We start from the raw sequence: 27,674 nt of genomic DNA on the forward strand, positions 1-27,674 counted from the left end.
TAATAGTGAATGCTGAATTATCCAAAGTTCAACAAGCACAAATAATACATCATTTTTTTCAAGCACACCTCTGCAGGAATCATTTTTTATTTAATCACTGCCGTAATCAGTAGACTAGAGAAATTCTCTCTGAGTGAGAAAAACATGGAGTGAGTCATCTCTATGTTGATAAGGAGACAGCAGGATGAGGGCACTGCTGTGAAGTAGGCATCAGATGGTGCCTTGTCTAAATTAGTCAGTGGAACAATCAGAATGATTTCTTCCCATGACGAGCAGTAATCACCGGAGATGATGCTGATCTCCTTGTTTTAGTGACGACCCCAACACAATTTAATGTTTACTTCTCCAAACCAGGGCAAAAAAAAAGAAAAAAAAAGGAAAGACAAAAAATGTATTCCACTCTCTATTTGTAGTCACTAGATGGAAAAAGAGAAAGTATCTTGTTTTTACATGTGGCTGGCAAATGTGCTACAACTTCCTGTTTGTTTAAAAAGTACAAATGCAAATGTGTAAATCTCTTGGAGAAACACCAACACCTAAGAGATGTCGCTGTTGCGTGAAATGGATATCATGTCATTGTAGGTCACAATAACTTTCGCTGTTGCGTGAAATGGATATCATGTCATTGTAGGTCACAATAACTTTGGCCAGAAAGTGGCCTTATGAACCTCTGGTGATATAAAGCAATATGGCAGCCCAGGGAGATATTCTAGACAATGACCCCTGAGAAGCTGCCCCCAATAGCACACACTCCAAACAGCAGTGTGGTGACTGGCATCATTGGTTCTGGACACTGAATTAGAATTCAGTTGCCACCCTACTCTTTCAGAGAGGTGGCAACTTATACAAATTCTATTTTGAGCATTTTCCTAGGGTAGCTGGAATTCTTAAGATAAAGAAAATGGGTTTGGGTTGCTTTTTAATTTGTCTGAACTCCACGGTTAGAAACTATCAATCACAAAGGATTCCAAATCCTGTTCTGTTCCACAATGCAAGAAGACCTTGTTCTAAAGGGCAGCAGTGAGACGTTCAGTTGAAATGGCCATAATCTGTGGCTCAACTCATGGCAACCACCTCATTTCAAATCCATATTTGTCTAAAGCTGCTGAAAAAAGAAAATATTGAGCACAAACAGCTTTAAATCCTTTTTAGAAATAAGGGAAAGGATGGAAGAAAGAAATTGGCCTGACATATCCCCATACATGCAAAATTTGAAACTCAAGTCAAAGTACTCTAGTCCCAAGTTGTTAATGAATGTGAAGCCTCAGACCAATTAAAGGCACTGTGAACAGGCAATGCCCTCAATCAAAAGACACATTGAGCAAGAGGAGTTATAAACCAACTGGTGAGGAAACTTTCAATGTTTCTAGATCATTTATAAAGAATAAAAGGGATACTATTATTATCCTTTTTAAATATAATATATAAATATAACACAAAAAAAAAATTTTAAGTAGCTACCCATCTCAGGCCTCTCCTCCTGAGATGGTCTACAAATATACAAGCACTGAAGACTATTCTACAGCCTCAGCGGTTTTTTTGTTTGTGTGTGTGTCTGTGTGTGTGTTTAACTTAAGAAGGATACCACCAGTTTTTTAATGTCCCACCACTCTAAGTCTCCAGGGGCATAGGAAGATCCCATACCTTTTTTATTCCTGAAATCACTTACTGAAGGAGGAATCAGAAGGAAAAATCCTCCCCCTATGATTGCCAGTAAGTTTCATTCTTTTTAATTTTATTTAAGTTCCACTCTGTGAGAAAAGACAACAAATGAAAACCAGGGTTGATGCCATTCGTTATAAATACCATTCCACTGAAACCCTCATTTGCCATAAACCGTTGGTCATAGACAGAACACTACACAATTAATGTTCATTTTCTAGAGATTACATATTCCAGAAGTACCACTCAGAGTGTTTTCACTCAAGCTGGGGAGTCTTGAAATACATGTAGAAGCAAGTCAGCACTGCCCATGCCCACGGGAGGGCCAGACCCCATTCTAGAATGCTGCTGATCACCCTGCCCTCTCTCATCATCATTTCCACAAAAGGCCTGAGAAGACCACATGGGGTTGGGGTTGAGGGAAGGAGTGAAAATGTTTTCAAAGAAGGAAATTGTGAGGATATTCAAAAGCTTTGAGGGCAGGGGGATTGGGGGGTTCCTAAACTGAAAGGCTCACAAAGGCAGTCAGACGGAGGAAGGCTCACATAGGCAGTCAGAGGGAGGAGGAGGCAAATAGGCTTTGGAGCCAGTGATGGTGGGAAGAGGCAAAAATGTCTATGGCAGCTGGAGACTGCAAGACTAAAGGAACTCACTAGGAGCCTCAAAATGGGAAAACTAAGGTGCCCAACGAGAAGACGGAAGAAGCTCAATGAGACGGTTTGTCTGGGAAACAGACAAAGCAAACATGGGACAGCTGCATTTTATGCCAGAAGCCCACAAATAGATGAAGATGTGCATGAGTCAGAACTGATTTTCTCGTATCAGTCAATGGCAGTTGAGGGGTACAGGTGGAATGCATACATCTACCACAACCATCACAGTATATTTGTTATCTTGTAGCATTTATCCTTGATATTTTGAAGATAATCATAAATATCTTCTAACTTCTAGCCCTGTAAATCACGGTGCCTGTTTGGCCTTCTTCAGAAAATTTTATGATGTCTAACTTTTCATTGCAAAATTACTGATTTTCAGGTATGTTTTCACTTAGTGAACCCTCAATGAACTTTTGGATGATATAACTATTGAATGAGAAAAATACCTGAAATGTAATAACAGTAAATTAAATTTAGTCATTGAAATGGCTTGTAGAAGTTCCAGTGCCTAAGAGCAACGTAGCTTACAGGCTATTGGCAAAGGCTGCTGGATGTTCCTGCTTGCTAATAATTCACTCAGCTGACCAGATTTATAATTATGCAATCTTGAAAGTAATTTTCTTGATTTGGGGAAGTCACAGCACTTCAAACTTTTTACATAAGGTGAGACTTTATGACTACTTTTATATCATATTATCTCATTTGTATAATTCATATTTGCATAAAATGGAAACCATATTCATTAGCATGTCTTTATTTACTTCTTAGTAGGGACTTTATATGGAAAATATACCCTTTGCCTTCGCCTTCCCTCTTTCCTCTGTCAAAAATCCTACGCATCTCTTCCTTTCTCTCCCTAGATGATCTCATTCAGCCTCATGGCTTTAAATATCATCTATATGCCGATGACTATGAGAGATACCATTTCCAGCCCCAGCCAACTCTACATCTTTATGGGAATATCGAATGGGCATCTCAAACCTAAGACGGCCCAACAGAACCCTTAGGGTCCCTCTTTGCTCCTTATCTCAGTGAACGGCAACGTCATTCACCTAGCCAAAAACACTGGACTAATCCTGACTCTTGTTTTTACTCACATGCCACATGCAACCTAGAAGGCTCTACCTTCAAAATGTATCCTGAGCCTGACCGCTTCTTCGTATCATTCAATCATCACTACTCTAATCCAAGCCACACCCTAATCTCCTGCCTGGACCACTGGAAGGACCTCCTATAGGTTATACAGATTCTACTCTTGCCCCTACCATCTATTCTGCACTCAGGATCCAGAGGAAAAATGTTAAAGCACAAAGAAGATCACATGGACTATGGAATCCAATCACTCTCAGAGTAAAAATCAAACTCCTTACCATGGCCTACAGGGTCTGGCTCTCACCTACTGCTCTTATTTCACATCACTCTCCCTCCCTATGAACACCCCCAGCCCAAGTCCAGCCAAACTGCTCCTCTACTAAGCCAAGCTTATCCTACGTCAAAGGCCTTTCTTTTCACTTGCTATTCCCTCTGCCTGAACACTTCTCCTCCCCTGGTTCCTTTACTCCACTCAGGTCTCTGCACAAAACCAATCTCCTTCTTTTTCTCTCTCACATACATAGAAGCCTTTTTAGACCATTCTTTCAAAAACAGCCCCGCCAGCCCCTCACCTTGTTTTACTGTTTTCATACCACTCATTACCACCTGAAATTATATTGTCTATTTAGTTATTTGTTTGCTTCCTTCATATGTATTGCTCACAATACTTAGTGAACACCCTTCAGGTGTGAGGTGCTCTTCTAAGAGCTGAGGATACAACAGTGAACAAGACACGACAAGCAAAGACCCCTGCCCTCATGGAGCTCACATTCTTATGTATCATTCCCACTCAAATCTAAGATCCAGGGAGGCATAGGCACAGTCTGTCTTATGACCACTGAATCCCCAGAACAGTGCCTTGGCACAGAGCAGGCATTAATACATATTTGTTGAATGCATAAGTGTTCTGCTACCTGATGCCATCTGCTTCCCTGAGGACTTCCACTACAGAGCCCTTCCTGCCTACCAGATGGGATTCAGGTTCTGGGACTCAGAATGTCACTGTGTCCCCTTGGACAGGGCAGTCTAGACAGCCAGCCTCCTGTGGCTGATCTGGTTCCCTAATCCTGGGCCTGCTTACCTAACTGACTGCCCTTCCTTCCTATTCCAACCCCCAGCATCCTGCAAACTCACCAGTGGCCATCCCACTGGGATCTGTCTCAGTGGGTCACAGGAGCACCTGATCCACATCATAGGAGCTGACCAGGTAGTGTTAAACAGGCCAGCTTTTCTCTACAAAGAGTAGCTCAAATAAAGATGCATGGGTTGTTCAGCGTCCCTGGCCCATGGTGGTCCTTTCCCTCGATATCTCACCTAAGACCTCCAACATCCACTAGCTGTCATACCTGGAGGCACTCTCACCTCAGCACTGGAACACACTGTTATTAAGGACATATTTTTGCCTCTTTCAACTGTCATAGAGGCAAGACGTGTACCTGCTGTGATGAGTAATTAAGTTTCTTTCAAAAAAGGAAGAACATTTGTTAACTGTGAAATTCTCTGATCTCAAATAAAAATGAAGGTAATTGTGAAATGTCGTTAATTCATCTTTCAAGAAAATGGTAGCTATACTGGTAGGAAGGGAAACAAAAAAAAGAGAGAATGGAAATCTCTTGAAGAACCACTCTGGAAGTCTCAGAAAATAAGTATTTAAAACCCATTATTTCCAACATATCAGTTTCACACTTTAATGTATCTGTTGGCTCAGAAGTGCCCTGCTTGAAAACCCCTATGAGACTGGCAGATGAAGGTGTCTATGAACATCACAAAAGTCAAGGCAGGAAGCCCCTAACTGGTGGTCAGTTGAATTGGGCTGACTATGGCAGCTACACTGTAACACTTATATCTGGAATTCCAACTTGAAAAAGTGTGTTAATAAAGTTAATAAATGTAGCAGATAGGGGGAGAATTGCCTTGCTCTACATCTCAGAGCCAAACAGTATTACCTTCTATTTGCCCAGGACTTTATTCTCCCTGGGAAAATATAAGCATTCGTGCATACATTACTTCTTGCATGGATTATCTCTTTTAGTCTGCAAAGCAAACATATCCTGTAAACAGCAGGATATGTTTCTCTGTCTGGGGCCTGGGAGGTCAAAGAATTCACCTACAATCCCACAGTAAAAATGGCAGAACCAAGTAAGTACCAAAACCCAGATATGCCTAGGCCCAGCCCAGTATACTTCCTTCTATAATAGGAAGGACAGCATAGTTCTCTGCAAATCGCATTCTACAGTTAACAAAGCATTTCCCTTCACTGAGAAGAAGGAAAAAAACACATATATTCACCAGTGGTTTAAGGTGGTGGGAAGATGCATTGGTCCAGGAGCTCTGGGCAGAAAGCTTTCACGAACTCTTCCAAAGGATGCCAACTCCTGCAATGACAAATGTACAAAACACCTGGTGTGAATCACAGGCACCCTGTGGCCTCTCCCCAATGGGACTCATTTAAACACCATTTGCCAGGCAATTTAGGCATAAACCCCTATCTCTTGTAGCCCGATTTTCTTCCCCACTCTGACTTCCCAAAGTAGAACAAGGATCTTTAATTCACCAGCTGAAATGGTCCCCATTAGAATCACAGGATCTTGGGCAGAAGGCAGCTTTAGAGATCATCTTTAATGGAGATCACAAACTGAAAGCACAAGGGGTGACATCCAGCCTGTAGAAGTGTTACATTTCATCTATGGATATGTTTAGAAAATCTGAGCCAAACATAAAAATCAGAGCTATCACACAGAAACCCAGATTTCTGGCTTCTCTTAAAGAAAGAAAAAAAAATCAGACCTGTCAACATGGTCCACATTTATGTCTTAAAATGATCAGGTGGTGCTAAGCATTAAAAGCAGTCATCCTTCATAGGCAGGCTTGGCCGCTCCAATATACCACAGTCCCCACCACTCCCTATTGTCTCCTCCACACAGAGAAGAACTGGGGTTGTCATTAGTCATTGCCCTTGCATTATTTTTTTCTTGTGGTACAGAAATATTTTCTTCTACTTATAATTCTAACACAAGTGAGAAAACAAAAGGGGCCTAGTTCCAAGAAAAAAAAAATGGTAGAGCCCATATAATAACTCAAGTTGGTAGCCTCACTCCTGTAGACATTTGCAACCCCCAAAGAAGTACAACACTCCCACTTTACATGCATTAAATGTAAGCAGGAAACTGACTTGCCCACTCCCATAGTTACATGCAGAGGTCAATCTAGGTCTCTCGATTGCCTAATCCAGAACTCTTACACTATGCTGGACTACATACTAGTCTTATACTATTCAGCAAAAAAATTAATACAATAAACAAGTACACACACACAATTAACTAATTAAAAATAATTATCAAAAATAATACTTTCAGAGAAGTATTAAAGTCAAGGAAATACAGTTGAAGCATCCCACTTTCCACTAAAATGCTTGCCATACATCAAAAGTGCTCAGTGTCCTAAACGGTCTGGAGTACTCTTTATGCTAGAAAAATCTCCCCTAACATGCATCTTCAATACAAGACTGTAAATAAGTTTATGTACAAGGTAACAGCACTGTAATAAGTAAGCAATGTTCAACAATAAGATCTTGATAGTACTTATTTATATCACTCCCACAAAGAATTTATTGATTCATTCACTTAACAAATATTTATTGAGCCCTATTACACTCCAGGAAGTATGCAAGGTGATGGAGATACAAAAGTGAACAAGACCCTCAAGTTGATCTGAATAAAAGATAGATCCAGACACTCAAAATGAATTATAAAATAATGGGTAATTGTAGTGATCTGCAGTCAAATGCTCTACCCCTGAGCTAAACCCTCTACGGTCAGTGTAGTGATCTGAGTATGCACCTGTGTTATGGGAGCACTGAGCAGGGGCACCTGATGCAGTGGAGGTGAAAAGATACTTCCTAGCATGGACAGAGGCCTCAGGAAATCCTAAAGGTTGGATGGGAGTGGACCAGGCACAGTGAGAAATGGACGACAATGGAGGCAAAAGCAAGGAGATGAGAACAGCCCCTACAATTTGGTCTTGTCCAGATCTCCTATTAGCTCTGGGTCTTAAAAGCCCCTGCCTGATGCCACGTGACCCAACATCTGCTGGACTTGATCCACAGCCCTACATATGCACTTACAGAAGTTTATCTTGACAAGTGTCCATATAAAAAATGTCACTAATTCAGCCCTGCTCCCTGGCAATGCCTACCTATGACTCCCTGGAGTCTGCTGTCCCAGAGTCTGCAGGGCCTAAGAAACACAGTGGTAGAAATACTAAGCCTTCAGGCGCAGTGGCTCACACCTGTAATCCCAGCACTTTGGGAGGCCGAGATGGGTGGATCATGAGTTCAGGAGTTTGAGACCCGCCTGACCAACATGGTGAAATCCCATCTCTACTAAAAATAAAAAATTAGCTAAGCATGGTGGCACGCACCTGTAATCCCAGCTACTCAGGAGGCTGAGGCAGGACAATCACTTGAACCAGGGAAGCGGAGTTTGCAGTAAGCCAAGATCACGCCACTGCACTCCAGCCTGGGCGACACAGTGAGACTCCGTCTCAAAAAAAAAAAAAGAAAAAAGAAATAAAGAAATACTAAGCCTTTCATGATGGACAAAAGACAGTAAATAAAGATGTTTTTCTCATACCAGTCACAAGGCTGCCCTGTCTATCTCCACCCCAGGGCCTGGATTTCCACAGCAAGAAGCTACTATGCATTTGAGCCTCAAGCAGGAAGCTTTGTGAAAAATGTTCCAGAATATCTGCCCATCAAAATCCCCACATGGAGTTCTCTTTTTCTTCATAGATAAGAAAGAAGTGAGTCACCAGCCCTGATCTAGGCTGAGGCAAAACCAGGGAAAAGCACTCCAAAACACAGGCTGGAAAGCAGCACACAGAGGAGTAAAGACCAAACACATGGTCAAGGGTAGGGTTCCGGTTCAAGGCCCGTATAAGGAAACAAACAGGCAGAATTCACCTGAAGAATCGGAAGAGCTTCCCTGAATCAGTAACTAGTGGGCAGGTTCCCGAGTATGGCTGAAAATTAGAAACACCTGCAGAACTACAGCAACAAAATAACCCCCTATGTACCACAGCCATTAAATCAAAATCTATGGTTTAGAGGTCCAAGCACTGTCCAGAACCTCCTCACAGGTGATTGTGATGTCCAATATGAAAAGAGTGTATTTCACCCAGAGGTCTCAGAAGCTCCAAAACCTCTTCAAGGACATGAATTCAGCATCCTCCAGGAAAGAGCCAAGTATCCAGATCCTTAGGGGAGTAGCACATCCCTGGTATGTTTACCCACTCTCTGCATCACACTGTGACAACCACAACTTCTTTTAAATAAATGTAAAAAAAAAAAAAATAAGGAATGCCAGCAGCCAGAATAGCAAATGGGTAAGTGAAGTGGCCTTCCTCTTTGCCCCCATCCCTTGTATACCATGGCCCAATGTCAGTGCCTCTTGGTAAACGATTGGGGGTGTCCAATCTCAGCAGCAGATCTGAGCCTTCATACACCTGTGTGGGTTCACTGCTCTGGCAGAACAAAGGATGTGGGAGCATCCAGTCATTCAGGTGGCCTTCGAGGAATAGCTCCAAGGCACAGAGCACTCTGATCAGGTCCTTCCTGCCCACCAAAGCGCAGGACTCTACCGATCAATGCAGCGCCTGCAAACCTGCCAAGCCTGGCTGAGCACTTCTCTTTCCAGATCTCCACTTTGTGGTCATGTAACGACCTGAGAAATCTCAAGCTAAGACTGGCAAAGTAAATGCCGTGTACCGCAAAGATGACAGACGGATCGGAGTAAACTGGCTCCCTGAATGCACCAGCCTGCAGACATCTCTTCCCCCAATATTACAAGGTGCCACTAGGTGACCTTCAGGCAGCCAGCACCAGAGAAACCCACAGCTGACTAAGGTCAGCCTTTCTGATTGCAAGGCCCAGCAGCAATCCATACTATCCTTCCAAGGAACAAGGAAACAGGCAGGTGTCCCCATCAACCTAAGGATCCTCCATGTGAGCCATAATGCAAACTTGGAAGAGCATGGTGGAGGAGGAAGTTTAGGAAAAGCTCAAGATCATAATTTGCCCGCTCTTGGTGGTCCTCAATTTTTATTTTTATTTATTTATTTGTTTGTTTATTTATTTATTTTGAGAAGGGGTCTTGCTCTGTCACCCAGGCTGGAGTGCAGTGGCATGATCTCGGCTCACTGCAAGCTCCACCTCCCAGGTTCAAGCCATTCTCCTGCCTCAGGCTCCTGAGTAGCTGGGACTACAGGCGCCTGTCGCCACGCCCGGCTAATTTTTTATATTTTTGGTAGAGACGGGGTTTCACCGTGTTAGCCAGGATGGTCTCAATCTCCTGATCTCGTAATCCACCCACCTCGGCCTCCCCAAGTGCTGGGATTACAGGCGTGAGCCACCGCACCCGGTGGTGGTCCTCAATTTCTAAAAGATTCACTAATTTTCCCTACAGTACTGTTATATTCTGGCCTAAAACATGACATTTCTCTGTCCCAACCCCCAAAAAGACTTCACAAGAGTTGTCCCAGGCCCTGCCAAAGACCTCAAACCATCACTCCCTAATTCATCCCCCATCCCAAGAATACAGATCAATACCAACCATTGTGAAAGTCACCTCTGCCACCCTCATTCCTACCAAACATCAATCCAGGCCACCCAACCCACTCTGGACCACTCTGGGCTCTCCTGTTACAAGTTCTCAAAGCCCCATGTATCTCTCCTTCCTAGCATGAATCACTTATATTTTCACATTGTTGTCCCACTAACCTACATATGGACAGGGATCCATATAATCATTTCTGCTTTGCTTTGTTACTGCTGTTGTTTTAAAATTTTAAGGGGTCTTTGTTTGATGGCTCACTGTATCCCAATATAGTACCTTGGAGCCCTCTGGTTTCCTTCAAAATACACCTCAAATTTCATGCCACTCAGCTCAGACTTGGTCCCTCTCTCCTTGTTCCAGATCCAAGGCCCAAGCTGCTTTCTGAGCTCACGACATACTCTCTTCTCCTTCTCCCTCCACAAATTCCAACTCTTCCAACAACAAACACAGGCAGTCCAGGGGAGAAAATGCCCAAACTGGCCCTGAGGCTGACCAGTTTGGGAAGGAAACAAATCAGAAGTTATCTATTTCATGTTTGGGCAGTGTTTTTTTGTTTTTGTTTTTTTTGAAACAGAGTCTCACTCTGTCGCCCAAGCTGGAGTGCAATGGCATGATCTTGGCTCACAGCAACCTCCGCCTTCCAGGTTCAAGCGATCCTCCTGCCTCAGCCTCCTAAGTAGCTGGGACTACAAGCATGCACCACCATGCCCGGCTAATTTTTGTATTTTTAGTAGAGAGGGGGTTTCCCCATGTTGGCCAGGCTGGTCTCGAACTCTTGACCTTGTGATCCGCCTGCCTCGGCCTCCCAAAGTGCTGGGATTACAAGCGTGAGCCACCGTGCCCCGCCATGGGCAGTGTTTTTTTAAATCACACTGCATTATTTTATTTAAGATGAAGTTCTAATATGCAAAATGAATCCCTTTTCTGACTTTGAAAAAGACTTCTCTCTTTTCCATAACAAAACCCACTGGGGCCATAACTGGTGCCAACATCTCTAGGACCTGAACCCCACTGAAGCTTCCTGGGTGCTCAATGATGAGGTGGCTCCCACTTCCCAAACACCTCTTGGCTGTGTTCCCATTGCCCAGCTGTCCTCCTCCTGCATCCATTGGCAAAGGAAGATGAATCCTCAAGAGCTTTTTAAAGCTTTTCCACCTACTCCACTGATTCAGTAGGAGGGAGAATGAATGTTTCCAAGTTCTCTGAATGACACAAAGCTCATAAAGTATAACAAAATTAGTTGAAAATAACAAAATGAGTTTAGCTCTCCCTTCAAAAAAAAGGAAAAAAAGAAAGCATGTCTACTTTCTATGATTCACAATGACTTCACAATTTTTCCTCCACTAGGATATGTATTCTTCCTCCACTAGGATATGTATTCTTCCTCCCAAAGCTAATGGTTCTCTCTCCTCCCCTCCCTAAGACAGTGTAGGGCCACATCTCCAGAAACCTGCTCTATCTGATTTGAGACCCCCTGAAAAAATCTCAACAAAGCCCAGGGTACCCCATGCCAGAGGGTCCTTCCCCAGTCTGCATTTGCTGTTCTCTCTGCCTGCAAAGCTCTTTCCCTTTTTCTCACCAGGGAAAGAGAGCACTCACTTTTGAGAGCTCAGATCAAATATGCTTTTTCAATGGGGCCAGCCCAGACTCCCTAACCTTACTCTCACCAGCAAAAGCTGCTTTTCTTGTAGACCCTCTCACAATCTGTAATTATCTTATTTATCCGTATTTCCCTTTAGGGGGTAAGAATCTTGCCCAACTTGTTTACTGCTGTACCCCCAGCAACACAACACATAGCAAGTACTCAGTAAAATGTTGCTGAGTGGGTGGGCGGGTAAACAAGGAGGAGGAGGCAGGCCAGTGGGAACAGGGCTGAGAGCCCTTTAAAGGTGCCCCATGGCATCTTCATCATGGCAGGAAGCATGGGCAGGACTTCATCATGGCCTCCAGAATGGGTCTCTTGGTTTCTCTTGCCTTGATTCTTCTCAAGTCTGTTGCTACTTAGATACTGGTTCCACCACCATATACCCCTGACTCCACCCCAATTGTTCAGACCTGGGTATTTCCCAGGAAACCCAGTTCCCATGTTTGGCTTCTCTTACTCTGCCTCCATTCAGCCATCCTCAGCTTGAAAAATTCAGACATCCATAGCGGTGTCTGACTTTTTATGACATCAAGACCCTCAAGCATCTGACCCAAGCCCACCCCTCGAGCCATATCTCCAATACCCCACTTCGCCCTCCATCACCACCAATGAGCTCACAGCTCAGCTCTCTGGATCCATCATGCCTAAACCTTTGCTCAGGTCTCTACTGCTTAAAACAGCTTTCTGCTGCCTCGTTACCTGTTAGCTTCCTTCCACCCCTTAAATCATCCCTCACCATCACCACCACCCCACCCCCAGGCTAGAACTGATACCCTTTCCCTCTGCCCCACAGTCATATTTGCCCTCAACATCTGGAAATTATCTTTAATCTCTTTTTTTCCCCCAAATGACTGCCCCTTGATGTCTGGGACCCATCCAATTCATCCCTGTTGGCCCAGAGCCTGGCACATAGTAGGCACTCAATAAACATACACTGAACTAAACTACCTTGTTTTCTCCTTGACAATTCCCATTTCCAAAGTGACTCTTTGCATAATGTTAATACTCAGTACAAGTAACAGAAATATTCTGTTATTACGCATGCTTACTTAAGCCAACTGATAAGAAATAGCTGGGGTGGTAGTTTTATCACCATCATCATAAAACTGAAGACCTGAATGCTAACAGGCAGAAAGGTATGGTACAAAGAGTACTGGTTCTGGGTTCAAGTCCAGACTAGGGCAGTTGCCAGCAGCATAATTATGGGCATGTTACCTTCCTTCTCTGGCCCTAAGTTTCTTCCTCTGTAAGATAAAAGGCCCAATCAGACACGAATGGTCACATACTGTATGATTCCACTTACATGAAATGTCCAGAATAGATAAATCCATAGAGACAGAAAGTAGATTGTTTGTTGTCAGGAAAAGGGGGTAGAGGGGAATGGGGTGAAAATGCTAAATGGAGCTTCTTTTGGGGGTGACAAAAATGTTCTGGATTTAGTAGTGATGGTTGCAAACCTTTGTGAACATACTTAAAAAAAATTGTCTACTTAAATGGTTAAAACAATGAATTTTGTGTCATGTGAACTTTATCTGAATAAAAGAAAGAAAGAAAGGGCTAGACTAGAACAGAGGTTGAAAATTGGAGGTCCAACGGGCCACACCAGGCCTATGGCATGTTCTTTAGACCTAAACAAAGTTTTCAATGTTATATTTGCACAAACAATTCAAAAGCCAAAGATTTTCTTTTTAATTATTTTTTTTATAGCGATGAGGTCTCATTATGTTGCCCAGGCTGGTTTCAAGCTCCTAGGCTCAAGCGATCCTCCTGCCTCAGCCTCCCAAAGTGCTGAGATTACAGGCATGAGCCACAGCGCCCAGCCTCACAGGTTTTCTTGATTATGGTGGTCATTATACAAATCTGCACAGGACTACATACACATGTGCACACACACAAATGAGTACATATAACACAAATGATATCTGAATAAGATTGTAGCATTGTCAATTTCCTGGTTTTGATGTCATACTATACCTACATAAAATATTAACACTGGGGAAGTGGGGTGAAGGGCACACAGGATCCCTCTGTACCACTTGCTGCCACTTCCTGTGAGTCTATAATGATTTTTTTTTTTTTTAGACAGAGTCTTGCTCTGTTGCCCAGGCTAGAGTACAGTGCCATAATCTTGGCTCACTGCAACCTCCACCTCCTGGGTTCAAGCGATTCTCCTGCCTCAGCCTCCCCTAGCTGGAATTACAGGCGTCCACCACCACGCTCAGCCAATTTTTGTATTTTTAGTAGAGATACATTTTCACCATGTTGGCTAGGCTGGTCTCGAACTTCTGACCTCAAGTGATCTGCCAGCTTCAGCCACCAAAGTGCTGGGATTACAGGCACGAGCCACCATGCCCGGCCTTGTAATGATTTTTAAATTACAATAACATTTATAAAGCCAAACATTTTATAATTTCAAAATGTGGCTTCTCTTTAAAAATAACAGGATCTGGCAACACAGGGCCTCAAGGATAACAACTGGATGGAGCCGGGTAGTAGCTGCTGCCCTGTAAATGGCCAAGGCTCTCCGATTCATCTCCCTAACACCAAAGCTGAGTGTTGGCTGCCATTGATCCCAGTTGCATGCACTGGTTTTTCTCTTACAAAAGATAAATATTTATCTATCAAAAACAGGAAAATGAAAGGTCAAGAGTCTTATGTTTCCAGGAAAAAGGAAGACCACAACATTTTTGTGAGTGAGGAGAACATTCCTAACAGTTTGGTCTTCAATCTCTTACCCTTCATCTCGTGCTACCTGCCTGACCTCTGAAGCATTTGAGGTTTAGACTCCCGGACTCTCTTTTGGACCAAATTTCTTACTATGTCAGCAAATAAACTTTAAAATCAAACCACTAGAAAAGAACACAGCTTAAGTACACAATATCTCATTCTCCCCTAAGTATGTTGGTTCTTTCATCTCACCTTTCCTGAGAACACAGGATCCCGCTCTCAGCCATCAAAAGGAAAGGTTCCACCCCTTATGCAAGATCACAACCAGAAAAATAAGCGGGATTTCTTTTCTCCACTGAAACTATAGTTCTATTTAGTAAGGCAGGGAAAAGACCCTTAGGGTGTGCGTTCCCCCACCTTTCTTACCACCCCACCACCCCACCCACTCCTGGAGAACGTGCTTGGAATGCAACTGTCCCTGAAAAGGGGGCGGGCATAGTCACAGACAACCCAAGTAAATTGCCAGTGAATGTTTTTAGCATAGCCATTTCCAACCAGGTTACACAAAAAGATCACCTGGGGCTCCAGCCTGAGGGAGGAATTTTAATATCCTCTCCTCGGGTGACACGCATGCAGTCTGCCCAGCATGAATCCATCCTGGGGTGCCTGGAAATCAGTGATCTAGGAAACTCTGACCCCTGGCTACCTGGACAGCAGGGTAGGACATACGTCTCCAGCCACTAGCCACAGGTGGCAACTGAGCCCTTGAAATATGGTTAGTGTGACTTGAGATGTGCTGTAAGAGTCATGTACGCATTGGATTTTGAAGACTCAGAATTTTAAAAAAGAATGTAAAATATCTGAGAGTTTTTTTATGCAATTACATATGGAAATGATAATATTTTGGATATACTGGGTTAGAAAAAAAGTGTTGTTAAAATTAATTTTGTCTGTTTCTACTTTTTTAACGTGGCTACTAGAAAGTCTTAAATTACCTTTGTAGCTCATATCATATTTCTACTGCACAGCCAGACTCAAGGAGACACTCATCATTCTAGAGTAGGGATTACAGTCATAACTAAAAACGCAAGAAGGCTGGCCACGCTGGTTTCCACCTACCAACTGTGTGATGTTAAACGAGTTCTCAATCTCTGATGTTCAGTTTCCTCCCCTGTACACAGGCATAACATCCACACCCTGGGCTGCTGCTGAGCGCACATAAAAGAAGAGAGCTGGAAGCGCTAACCATGCATCTTCTCCCAGCTGGTACTCAACACCTGCACACTGCCGGCCCTTCTTCCTTCCCCGCCTTCCTTAAGGACACAAAATTTGAGTCTAGATCATCTGGCTTCAAATTTACTAACCACAACGCCCAGTTCTGCACAGTGGCAGCAAGTAGGACAGTGGTTCTCCATCTACAGGGTAAAAGGAATCACCTGGGACGCCCAAATCTCCCAGAGATTCAGACTCTGTCCACCTGGTATGGGTCCAGGTATACACATTTCCCACAAGCATCTCAGAACATCCTGATGCCTGGGGTCTAGAAGTCACTTTGAGAAACACTGACACAGCTGAGAAATTGTGACCAATATCGGCAAGACTCCCTGGGGACCTCCCCAGCCAGTCAGAAAGACCAGCCTCAACAAGGCAGGTGTGACCCACGGAGAGACCAGGAACTGGTCACAGGCCTTTTCCCAGCAGACAGCTGCTTTCCTGAGATCTTTCAAACCTAGGTAGGGAATCACCATCTGCCCTGGGCACTGCTTCAAACATCAGAAGGCAGCTGATATTTTCTGCCCTCACACAAGGCCCCTTAAGGTAGTCAAAAAATATGGACAATTTCAAGGTAACCAACAGCTTGGCCACTGGGCTAAAAAGACCTTGCTGAAGCCAGGCATGGTGGTGTGGGTCTGTAGTCCCAGCTCCTCAGGAGGCTGAGGCAGGAGAATGGCTTGAGGCCAAGAGTTCAAGGCTGCAATGTGCTATGATCGCACCTGTGAACAGCCACTGCACTCCAGCCTGGGCAGTATTGCATGACCCTGTCTCTAAAAAAATAAATAAATAATAAGTAAATAAGACTGTGATGCTTATTTACTTACCAGCAGTACCAGGCGGGTCTTTTTCTCTGCCTTTGACTGGTACTCTTGCCTGAACATTCTGAGTGTCAGTCTTCTGGATGTTACTCTTCCGCAGAAGCATTGCTCTGCCCTTCTAGGAGCCGACAGAAAGAAGCTCCATGCACAGACCTGCAAGTCCCAGCAGGCTGTTTGTTCTGGGGCCTTCAGCCACTCAAAGAAGTCATCTCACTGAACATGAATGTTGGACAGGCAGCTCACAGGGATCGATTCGACTCCAGGAGGCACAGACAGAAGAAAGCACTCTCTTTATCTAAGCCAAACAGTCACTGCTCCTTCCCTTGGTTTAAAAATCCTCTCTGTGCTAAACCACCTCCACCTCAAAGCAGTACAAAAGAGCAATTTCTTGGAGAACAAAAATTAAAATATCCTTCCCCAATAATATTTCTGTCAGTAAAATGTGGCCTAGAAACTCAACCTCTTCTTCCTTCTCAACGCAAATTTCCTTTCTATTTATGGAAAAAATACAGTCTGAATGAATTGCCACATTTCCCCACTAAATTCAAACTGCCTCAAATTATTTTTGAAGATAGGGTATGAAGTAAATAAGCACTGAATCTGAGAACTCTGACATATTTCTTTATTTTTAACACAGGAAAATGATCTGGGATTTGTGCAGAATGAAGTAACACCAAGCACATGCTGACTCCAGCAGATCAGCCCCAGGCCCCCTGCCACAGAGCATTTCCCCCATCACTCACCTTCCAGAGTGTGCTTCTCACATTCTACTGCCTCACCATCCTCTGTTCTATGCCCCAGATAGAACAGACCAGTGTCGCCTGAACATTACTGGGTCTCCATGTAGCCCAGTGTCCACTTGGTGGCCATACAAGCAAGCAATCCAACTCAAACATAATAAAAATTAACTTAAAATGTTAGGGGATCTCTTGTGGAGCACCAAAAGGAGGGAATTAAATTATTAATGCACAGGAAAGTATCTTCAAAATCCTTTCTTCTTCTCTACCACTTGATATCCTAAACACAGACAGCTCCTCTGGAAACTTCCTTTTACTTTTCATCTCCTGTGCTGATAAACACTTCTTGCCTCTCCCTCCTCCTCTCCTTTGGCCTCCATTCTCTCTTCTCACCTACAAGTATTGGCCCTTTCAGATGCCAGTAAGTGCTTACACACATACACATACACACACAAACACACACACACACACAAACACTCTGACCATCCCTACTTCCTAGTTCTCTAATTCAGCCTCTACTCATTGCCCTGACTCCATATGAAAAAGGCCCAGGCACTAAACTAACCAAGAGAAACTTCTCCTTAGAAGTTTGTGTTACTAGGAAAGTTGAGTAATAGACAATAGAATTCTCTTTTGCAGAGAGAAGAGGAGAAAGTCCATGAACACTCACAGTGGCATGTGGCAAGAGGTGGTGGATGCTAGAAGCTAATGCCTAGTAGTGCTAAATGTCACCACTCAGACCAGCTGGGCCCAGCTTCAGAAAAGATGCTCTTTATATCCAAGTTAGACCTCTGCTGCAGACAGAACCCCAGCACAGCCATTAATAAACCACACCACCCTACCTCCAAAAGTTTCTCAACACACTGCCTGGCTATATCCATCTCTACATTACCTGGGATAACGCAGTAAATAGAGAAGGGTATTTCCCAGGTCTCTGTCTATAGCAGAGATTCATCTTGGTGCTGGGAGAAGTTAACAATTACCTGAATATGAGGAACTGTGGGCCTAGCACCATGAAGAACTTCTAAAATAGCTCTGCTTGTACAAATAGTTCGTTCCTTCACTCTCCATGCACTGAGGAAGTTTGGGAGGCAGTGAGGACTAAAACAGAGAAACTATGATGAATATGACCCAGCCTCTACTCCCATGGATTAGCTGTGTGGCCTTGGGCAAGTTTCTGCACCTCTCTGAGCCTATTTCCATTTCTGCACAATGGCATGGCTGGCCATAGGTGATCAAGTTCCTTTCCAGCACTGCCGTTTCACAGCTCTGTGATTTTAAGGATACCTGCCATGGGGGTCATGGCCAAATGGGTGGGAAGAAGGGCAGACAGAAGAGGGAGTACAGCTATTACAAAATCTTAATTATTACTGATCACGGATTGGAGCTCTAAGAAAACATTCACTGCAACTCCAAAAACTGCAGGTGTCAAGTGTGGTCAGCAGTCACAGGCCAGTTTCTGGGACCCCTAATCTTAATAACAGAAAGACGTGCACACTATAGCAGGCCATTCACTTATGGGCCACAGAAAGACAAATTAAGGGCAGTGACTTCCTCTCACTGTAGCAAGACCCTCCCAATCCTAGTGAAGTCCAGAGTTCATTCTCCCTGGTCTGCAGATGAGCGCACAGGGTCTGAATGACTCCCCAAGTCACAGTTTGGTGGTAGCAAAACCAAGAGAGAAGCCCAGATTGTCTGTCTTCCCAGCTCACATTAAATGCCAATTAGATAACTGTGTGGGATCACTGCAAAGCATAGACACTTAGAAACCCACACACAGACTCACCTAATTGGTGCAAGAGGACGGGGGAGGACTCTGCAAAAGGGGAGCCAAGAGCAGCCTTTCCCTTCCTTTACCACCATGACAAGCAGGTTGGTCACCAGCCCTGGGGGTTAGTATCCACCCGCTACCCTGTTACATGTGCAGACATCTGTCTTTAAGTGATTGCAGTTGGTGGCTCATAATCTAGAGCTGAAGATCTTAACCTGAGTGCCAACTAAAACTATATGCAAAGACTCCACCACTTTTTATACGTGTATCCCTGGACAAATCTTTTAACATCTCAGTGGCTCAGTGTTCCCATCTGCAGAACAGAGATAACAGTGCCTACACCTCACAGGGTTGTGACGAGCATCAAGAGTAATACACCTAAGTGCTTAGCACAATGTCTACAACATAAATGTTAGTTATTATCATATAATTGTTCTGGAAAAAGTGTCCAAAGCTTTCATCAGATTCTCAAAGGGGTCCATGTTCCAATAAAAACTAAAAACTCTTGTTCTACACCCTATCCTTGGAATGGAACTGAGGTCATCCTCTAAGAAGAGAAGTGTCCCCTCTAGCTTCCTTACCTGTCCAGATGAAAGGGATGGGAGGCTTTCTACGCCCCACTACTCCTGGAGGGCTGGGGAGAGTGAGGAGATGAAAAGTAAAAGGGAGTTTCTAGAGGAGCAGCTGCCGTCGTGTACAGGATACCAAGTGGTAGAGAAGGAGAAAGGATTTTAAAGTTATTTTCCTAAGCATTAATAATTTAATTCCCTCCCTTTGGTGTTCAACAAGAGATCCACTAATATTTTAAATTAATTTTTATTATGTTTGAGTTGGATTGCTTCCTTGTATGGTTACCATTCTTTGTTTTCACAGTTCCTCAGCAGGAGGTTCAGAAAAGGTGACCAGAAAACTGGAATGCAGGGCTGGGAAACGGTGCCAGAAGCTCCTCCTCCCGCGTTCTGCGGGACTCCATGGGAGTGGGCTTATTCCCGTACGTGGATGCTGGAGTTGGGGGATTTGGCTCTCTCCTTTCTCATTTAGATTAGGACCAAAAAGGGTTGGAGGAGACATTTCCCAGCCACAGAAATGCCTATTTCTTGCCTCCAGTGTCAGAAGGAATACAGGGATCCTGGGTCCAAAACACAAAAGAGCTCTAACTGCAGAGCCTCAGCCTTGGGTCCACAGCCAGAAAATTCCACTCAGGTAGAAATGAATGTGGAGGACATAGATGAATGTCTAACATAAGAGTCAATTCAAATACCACACATCTTTACTCTCAGCTGGAACACTATCAACTCCATTAAGACTCGGGTAACTCTAATAGGCAGTTAAGTCTATCTTCGATTGATCAAGAGTGGGGAAATATATTATTACTTAATAAACATGGTGTTGGGTTTGATGAAATTTTTCAGAGCAAGCGGTATTTAGAAGAAAAATAAATAAGTATAAAAACAAAAGAGGGCGTCTCTGATGACAAAAAGGCTGGGAACAACAGTTCCCATGGCAGCCCTGGCTCCTGACGTCCCTAAGCTCCAATCTGTCATCCCTCCTGTATTCTCTACCTTGTTATCCGATCGGCAGACTGAGAATGAATTCCAAAGCAACCATGCTTTTTTACAAATCATTTTCTCTAATATAAAAGTAATACATGTTAATCATAGAAAGCTGAGAAAACAAAGGAAGTCTCAAAGAAAACACAAGAATCTGTCCACCAATGTTAACATGTTAATTCATTGCTGCCAATCTCTCTCTCTCTCTGTCTCTTTTTCTTGGTTTAAAGCAAATTATTTTTATCTTTATTTAAAGACTTAATATCACACTAAATTTCCTAAGATAGCAAGCATCTCTGAAGATTCAGTAAAAGCAGAAAGTCCAGAAAAGCTTAAAACTTGTTGGCAAAATGAAGAAGTACAAATGTGAGTGTGTATGTGCACATGTGCACACACATACACACACACACACACATACACGTGCAGGTCTTGCCTCTCAGAGGCCTCTTAAACTCTCACAACACAGGATGGTCACTGGCCACCCCTGAACTAAGAAGTTTAAACTTAGAGGATCAAAAAAGAACTCCACCCACTAAAACAATGCTCTTTAAGTATCAAAAAGCCTAGCATTTCCAACAAGTATTTTTAAAAACCTAAAACCTATTATGTGTACCTTGGCACCAATCTGGGTCGGTTCCTGGTGGGGTTCCAGGATAGAATTTCAAAAGATGCTGTAATTATTCCTCATGTCACTGATACCATTCTATCAGACTCAAATAAATCAAAATCATAGTAAGGAAAACAAAACTGAACCTCTGGCAATACACTCAGTACTTAGAAAACAAGAGTTTTCTTAAATACTGAGAAAACCAGCTCCTTTTACGGTCGCCTCATAAAACCATTTCTAATGAGACTTATGCCAGAGCTATGGGAAGAATAATTTGCTGACCAGTTTCAACAAACTGCACCCAAGTGATTTTTCCAAAGAGAAAGCGTTTGAGGGCGAAGGTAAGAGAAATCCTAGGGCAGGTGGGAGAACGTGTAACAGCTGCATGGTTTTTTTGTTGTTGTTTTGAGATGGAGTCTCCCTCTGTCGCCCAGGCTGGAGTGCAGTGGCATGATCTTGGCTCACTGCAACCTCCACCTCCCGGGTTCAAGCGATTCTCCTGCCTCAGCCTCCCAAGTAGCTCGGATTACAGGCACACACCACCACGCCCAGCTAATTTTTATATTTTTAGTAGAGACGGGGTTTCACCATGTTGGCCAGGCTGGTCTCGAACTCCTGACCTCAGGTGATCTGCCCACCTCGGCCTCCCAAAGAACTGGGATTACAGGCGTGAGCCACTGCTCCCTGCCAACAGCTGCATGTTAGACTCATTTTTATCAAGACTCAAATACAGTTAGAAGATACTTGTTCTGGTATTTACAAAACTGGTCCTCCTCCCTAACCATATCTAGTCACAGGTGGGTGAGGACTTGGGAAGGAATACAGGCACTTAGAGGTGAGGGATGGGTAGGCCCTGGGATTACAGAGCCGCCACCACTCAGAAAGCCTGTTCTTAACCATTCTGCTATCCCTTCATCAAAAAGAGCCTGATCATCCCTTGCACAAAACAGGATATTTTCCTCCTGGAAGATATCAATTAATAAAATGTATAAGTAATTTAATCTTCAACTTCAGAATTTCATTTTTAAAGGTATCATAGTTAGCTCTTAATATCTTTCTTCTCTCAAAAAAACAGAATTTTAAAACTAAACACACACACATGATCACATAGAGGGAGATATGTGAAAAACAAAACGGGACACATAGAAATTAAAGGGCAGCCAGGCACGGTGGCTCACGCCTGTAATTGCAGCACTTTGGGAGGTCAAGGAGGGCGGATCACCTGAGATCAGGAGTTCGAGACCAGCCTGGCCAACATGGCGAAACCCCATCTCTACTAAAAATACAAAAATTAGCTAGGTGTGGTGGCATGTGCCTGTAATCCCAGCTACTCGGGAGGCTGAGGTAGGAGAATCACCTGAGTCAAGGAGGCAGAGGTTGCAATGAGCCAAGATCATACCACTGCACTCCAGCCTGGGTGACAGAGCGAGACTCCATCAAAAAAAAAAAAAGGAAAGCGAAAGGAAAAAATTAAAGGGCATCTAAGCCAAAACAGTAGTGGCCCAGACTTTTTTTTTTTTTTTTGAGACAGAGTCACACCCTGTCGCCCAGGCTGGAGTGCAGTGGCATGATCATAGCTCACTGCAGCCTCAAACTTCTGGGTGCAACACCATGCCCAGCTAATTTTTTTAGTATTTTGTAGAGATGGGATCTCGACATTTTGCCCAAGCTGGTCTTGAACTCCTGGGCTCAAGCAATCCTCATACCTCAGCCTCCCAAAGTGCTGAGATTACAGGTGTGAGCCGGCACACCCAGCCCAGACTATTCAGACATGTAAATATTTGACACTTTTGTGGAATAAAGGCTGAATATGGTATTTTTCTACACTGACTAAATCTCCAGGAAACTGCTTCCTAAAAAAGGTCACTGCAATGTTCTCAACTAATGGAGTATATGATGCTGAAAGTTCAAGTCAGACACATCTAAGCCATAAAAGCCTACCAATAACGTTTCTTGCATTTGTATAGTGCCATTACTTTTTCCAAAATGCATCTATTACCTCATTTTATACCACTTATATCAGAACAAAAGGAAGAGTAATGTGTTGACTGGTTGGACAAACTGTACCGTCAAGAATGCTCCTATCCTCTGAAATGGATGAAAGTTCCAGACAAGAATGTCAGATCAGCGGGAAAGAGCTTTCCAATGAGAAGAGCTATCCAACAATGGAAAGAGTGGCTCCTAGAGAGTGAGTTCCTCATTGCCAGAGGTACACAAGTAGAGCTGTTAAACCCGTGTGGCTTCCAACTGCTCTAATAACTTTAAGATTCAGAGTCTTCAACTTTCTTACAGTGGAAGCCATGGGGGCATTGTCCTGTTGCCTTCTCTCTCATTCCTCATTAATGAGAAAGATGTTAAGCTCACTGACGTAAGTCCCAGTGAAGTCTTCTCCAGAACTCAGAAGGGCCATAAATAGAGAGACAAAGGGCAGGAAGTGGGAGTTATTCACCAGCGTGGAGGAAGCAGGATAAGCCCAGAGGAATGGCCTCTGGAATTATACAAAGAATTTGGAGGTGACTGGGGGTGGCCCTGGGAACAAAGTGAAACTGTCAGAACTCAGATAACAGTCCACGTTCCTGAGATTGGATTGTAGCAGCCCTTCTGGAAAAGGGGCACTTCTTGGGACTTTATACAAATCCAGCTGGGTCCCCCACACACTGCCTCACAAACCCTGTACGTCACCAAATATGAACAGAAGCCGTCTTTTGAGAGTTTCCTGAAACTGAGAGCTCAAGGAAGGTACCTTCTAGGACCGCCCCCTTGCCCCAAGTTTTCCAGAGGCCAGCAAACAATGAACTAGGGTTGTATATTTTCTCTACACTCTACTTTTATGACCAAAGCAAAGGATAAAATAATTGGTAATCTGTAATTTGGTCCAAAAAACAACCTCCAGGAGATGCCTTAAATTCAGTCCAGATTCTGACAATCCCCTGGTTTTATTTGGTCTACAGAGCTCATAGCAACACATGGCCCAGTTCAAGCCAATAACTTAGAGTTTTGGAGCAGACTTTAAAAGTCTTATTGGCAAAATCACAAAAGGCCAAAGAATGCACATATTATTCCAAATAAGGAAACCTTGTCCCTCTCGGATAAGGCCTGACACCCAAGATTTCCAGAGAAGACAGGATTTTTCTTCCTCAAAAAAAAAGAAGGAAAAAAAAAAAAAAAAAACAAGGATGAGAAGGGAAAGGAAAAGAGAACCAAATCTTCATCTTACGTGGTGATAAGTTAACAGATGATGTCCAAAAGGTAGTAAAACACACAGGTTACTATCAAATGTGGAAGTAAATATCAAAAGAATCAGCTAAGATTTTAAAGTGGCTGCCACCAGGGCAGCAGGGGGCTAACGGTGACGGTGTCGGAGACTGCAGTCCTGTAGAAATATTGGATTCTTGAAACTCTATGCCTGTGTAACTTTGGTAAAAATTACAAATTTTAAAAGCTAGAAGAAAGCAGGGGAAGGGCTAATATACACTAAATGCACGCATTTCCAAACTTAAGCTATAAAAAGTAAATAACACTTTAGGTAAATAATAATACTGTATTTAAATATTGTTTATCCATATGTTTCAACCAGAGCACTATATCTTAATAACTCCTTTTCTGATTAAAGTAATACTGTTCACTGTTTTTAAAAAGATAGAAAATAACTCACCCTTCCCCCCACCAAAAAAAGAAAAAATAGTCATAAAATTACCACCCAGAAAAAAACTGCCGGATGATATGAAAGTATTTCCTTTTCTCTTTTTATGTATGCATATATGTATATTCATGTATCAATACAGACAATTTTCTTTAACTTTTTGGGCTCATCTAAAGACAATAAGGTTTTTGTTTGGGGGAGAAAAAGCTTTTTTTTTTTTTTTGAGACAGATTCTCACTCTCCCTCCCAGGCTAGAGTGCAGTGGTGCAATCTCAGTTCACTGCAACTTCCGCCTCCCAGGTTCAAGTGATTCTCCTGCCTCAGCCTCCAAAGTAGCTGGGATAACAGGCACCTGCCACCACGCCCAGCTAATTTTTGTATTTTTAGTAGAGACAGGATTTCACTATGTTGGCCAGGCTGGTCTTGAAGTCCTGAGAAAAAGCATTTTATTTTGAAGATTATTAAATAAATAGGGTCTTTGCTTCTTACAGTACCATCAGTCAGTATCAAGCGTTCATTCTAAAAGGACAGGTAGGTATGTCAGGTTGTCAAAAGTTTTTGGAAAGTGAAGGTATTACCAGGCATGGTGGCTCACACCTGTAGTCTCAGCTACTGGGGAGGATCACTTGAGCCTAGGAATTTGAGACCAGCCTGGACAACATAGTGAGACTCTGTCAAAAATTTATTTTTAAAGTGGAAAAAAAATGAAAGCGAAGATGTAATTTTTCAGAATTTCTGGACATAAATTACAGCATTAACAGAAGATCCTTACTACAAACTGGTTCCACCTCAAATTGTGCTGTTTTCTAACTCTGCTCACAAGCCTGCTCATGCACATTTATCTCGTTCCATGCAAGCCTGTCTTTGCTTTCTCCTTCTCCCTACAACCCTACTTGTCACTAGCTTTCCTCTCCACCCCAACTTCCTGTTTTATTCCGCTCTCTCACACCTGTATCTTTTCTGTGCCACCTGTAACCTGATGCAATGTGGAACTAAGATCACATTCTTATTACTTTACATTTGCAGAATCGAATTAAATGCTCCTTATTTTTAAGTTATAAACTGAAATACAAAGCCTTCTGTTTATAACTTTTCTTTTTCTTTTCCTGAGCAACAGGATCTCACACTGTTGCTCAGGCTGAGGTGCAGCGGCAAGATCATGATTCGCTGCAGCCTCAACACCCCCGGCTCAAGGGATGCTCCATGCTCCCACCTCAGCGTCCCAAGTAACTCCAACTACAGGCATTCACCACTACACCCAGCTAATTCTACTTTTATTTTTGCAGAGATGGGGTCACACTATGTTGCCCAAGCTGGTCTCGAACTCCTGGCCTTAATCGATCCTCCCATCTTGGCTTCCCAAAGTGCAGGAATTACAGGCATGAGTCACCACGCCCAGCCTGTTGATACGTCTGTCTCCTAAAGCCTATGTTGCTGCCTTGTTTCTTGCTTGTTTTTGTTGTTGTCGTTTCTCAACATCAAAGGCAGTTGCAGCCTTTGGGACTGAGTTGGAAACTCTCAGAAATGAGAAAAGCCCTAGCTCCTGCCTGGAGAAGCCAATATAGACATGGAAGAGGCCTTGCATCAGAGAGAGGGTAGTTTTCTAGAGGACAGACGGCTAGTAGGAAGAGGGCTAGTGTCAGAGCCAACTTACTCTGCTCCTGAGGCACCAGCCCAGCATCACCCCATTCGGGAGAGTCAACTGCCCCAGAAGACAAACCCAAAGCTATCAGAGCATGCTGCTAAAGAACCACCTCTTCCTCCAGCCCTCTAAGAAGGGCCTTCTCCTTTTTCTGGTCATCCAAAATGGGTCTTTCTTCACAAGGGCTTCTTTAAAAATCTGGTCACCCCCATCCTACACATACAGGATTTTTTTGTAACCTAGATGCTAGACACATGTTAAAAGAGCTGTTAGGTGCTGATCACTCTTTGAAGTGTAAGCTCTCTCTCCCAGCTCTGAGAGATCTGCCCACTTCACAGGGCTGCCCTCCAGAGCTCCAGTGTCTGATCAAAAATGACCACAGCCAGGCGTGGTGGCTCACGCTCATAATCGCAGCACTTTAGGAGGCCGAAGCAGGCAGATTACTTGAGATCAGGAGTTCGAGACCAGCCTGGCCAACAGAGCAAAACCCCATCTCTACTAAAAGTACAAAAATTAGCCAGGCATGGTGGCGCATACATGTAGTCCCAGCTACTTGGGAGGCTGAAGGCCCAAGAATTGCTTGAACCCAGGAGGCGGAAGTTGCAGTGAGCCGACATTGTACCACTGCCCTCCAGCCTGGGCAACCAACCAAGACTGTCTCAAAAAAAAAAAAAAAAAAAAAAAAAAAAGACCAGGACAGGTCCAGGCACAATTCTAAGTACCATAAGAAGCTTTCTGAATCAAGGATGTAAATCTGATCTAATAATTCAGAGAACACTGCATCTACCTGTAGCCTTATCATCCAGCCCCCACATCCAATTTCAGCCACAGGTTCCTGGTTAGATGCTCTTCCGGTTAGATGCTCCCCTGAAATCAGCCCACCTGCTACTGTATCTGCAGCACATCCCTGAGTCCATGTCAAAAACAGAATCCGAGCCCTTTGACATGGCTCACGCTCCAGGAAATTAGACTGGAGTACACAGCTGTATTCTTCTTGATAACTATTTCCAAGCCATCTCCTTATGAAGATACATGGGAAAAAAAAAAAAAAGGAAGACAAGGAGTGCCAAAAAGGCAGTTCAGCTTTCTCTAAAAGAAACTCAGGCAAATAGCTCCTGTTCTGGGAAACCAGTAAATTTCCAAACAGTAAGATTTCCACAAATGATATTGGCAACTTAGGGGGTCAGGGAGAAGTAGTGGACCAGTTCTCATCGAAGAGCAGCAAGATGAGACAAGTTTCATACAGTGGCAAATGTTCCTTTTGGACTTGCTTCAAACCTGTGTGTGGGCTGATTCTC

The 27,674-nt window shown here is 43.5% G+C and overlaps 1 protein-coding gene across 50 annotated transcripts in view; it reads right to left on the minus strand.

Moving 5' to 3' along the window:
- The window catches only part of SORBS1 (sorbin and SH3 domain containing 1), a 249,645-nt gene that overhangs the window by 173,530 nt on the left and 48,441 nt on the right, over nt 1-27,674 (minus strand). For all 50 annotated transcript variants that reach the window (XM_016918956.4, XM_016918934.4, XM_016918928.4 and 47 more), the window contains exon 2: nt 5,700-5,785. The gene's annotated coding sequence lies outside the window, so the exon portion shown is untranslated. The remainder of the gene's footprint in view (nt 1-5,699; nt 5,786-27,674) is intronic.

The sequence above is a fragment of the Pan troglodytes genome, chromosome 8 (assembly GCF_028858775.2).
Source record: "Pan troglodytes isolate AG18354 chromosome 8, NHGRI_mPanTro3-v2.0_pri, whole genome shotgun sequence".
Classification (NCBI taxonomy): Eukaryota; Metazoa; Chordata; class Mammalia; order Primates; family Hominidae; genus Pan; species Pan troglodytes.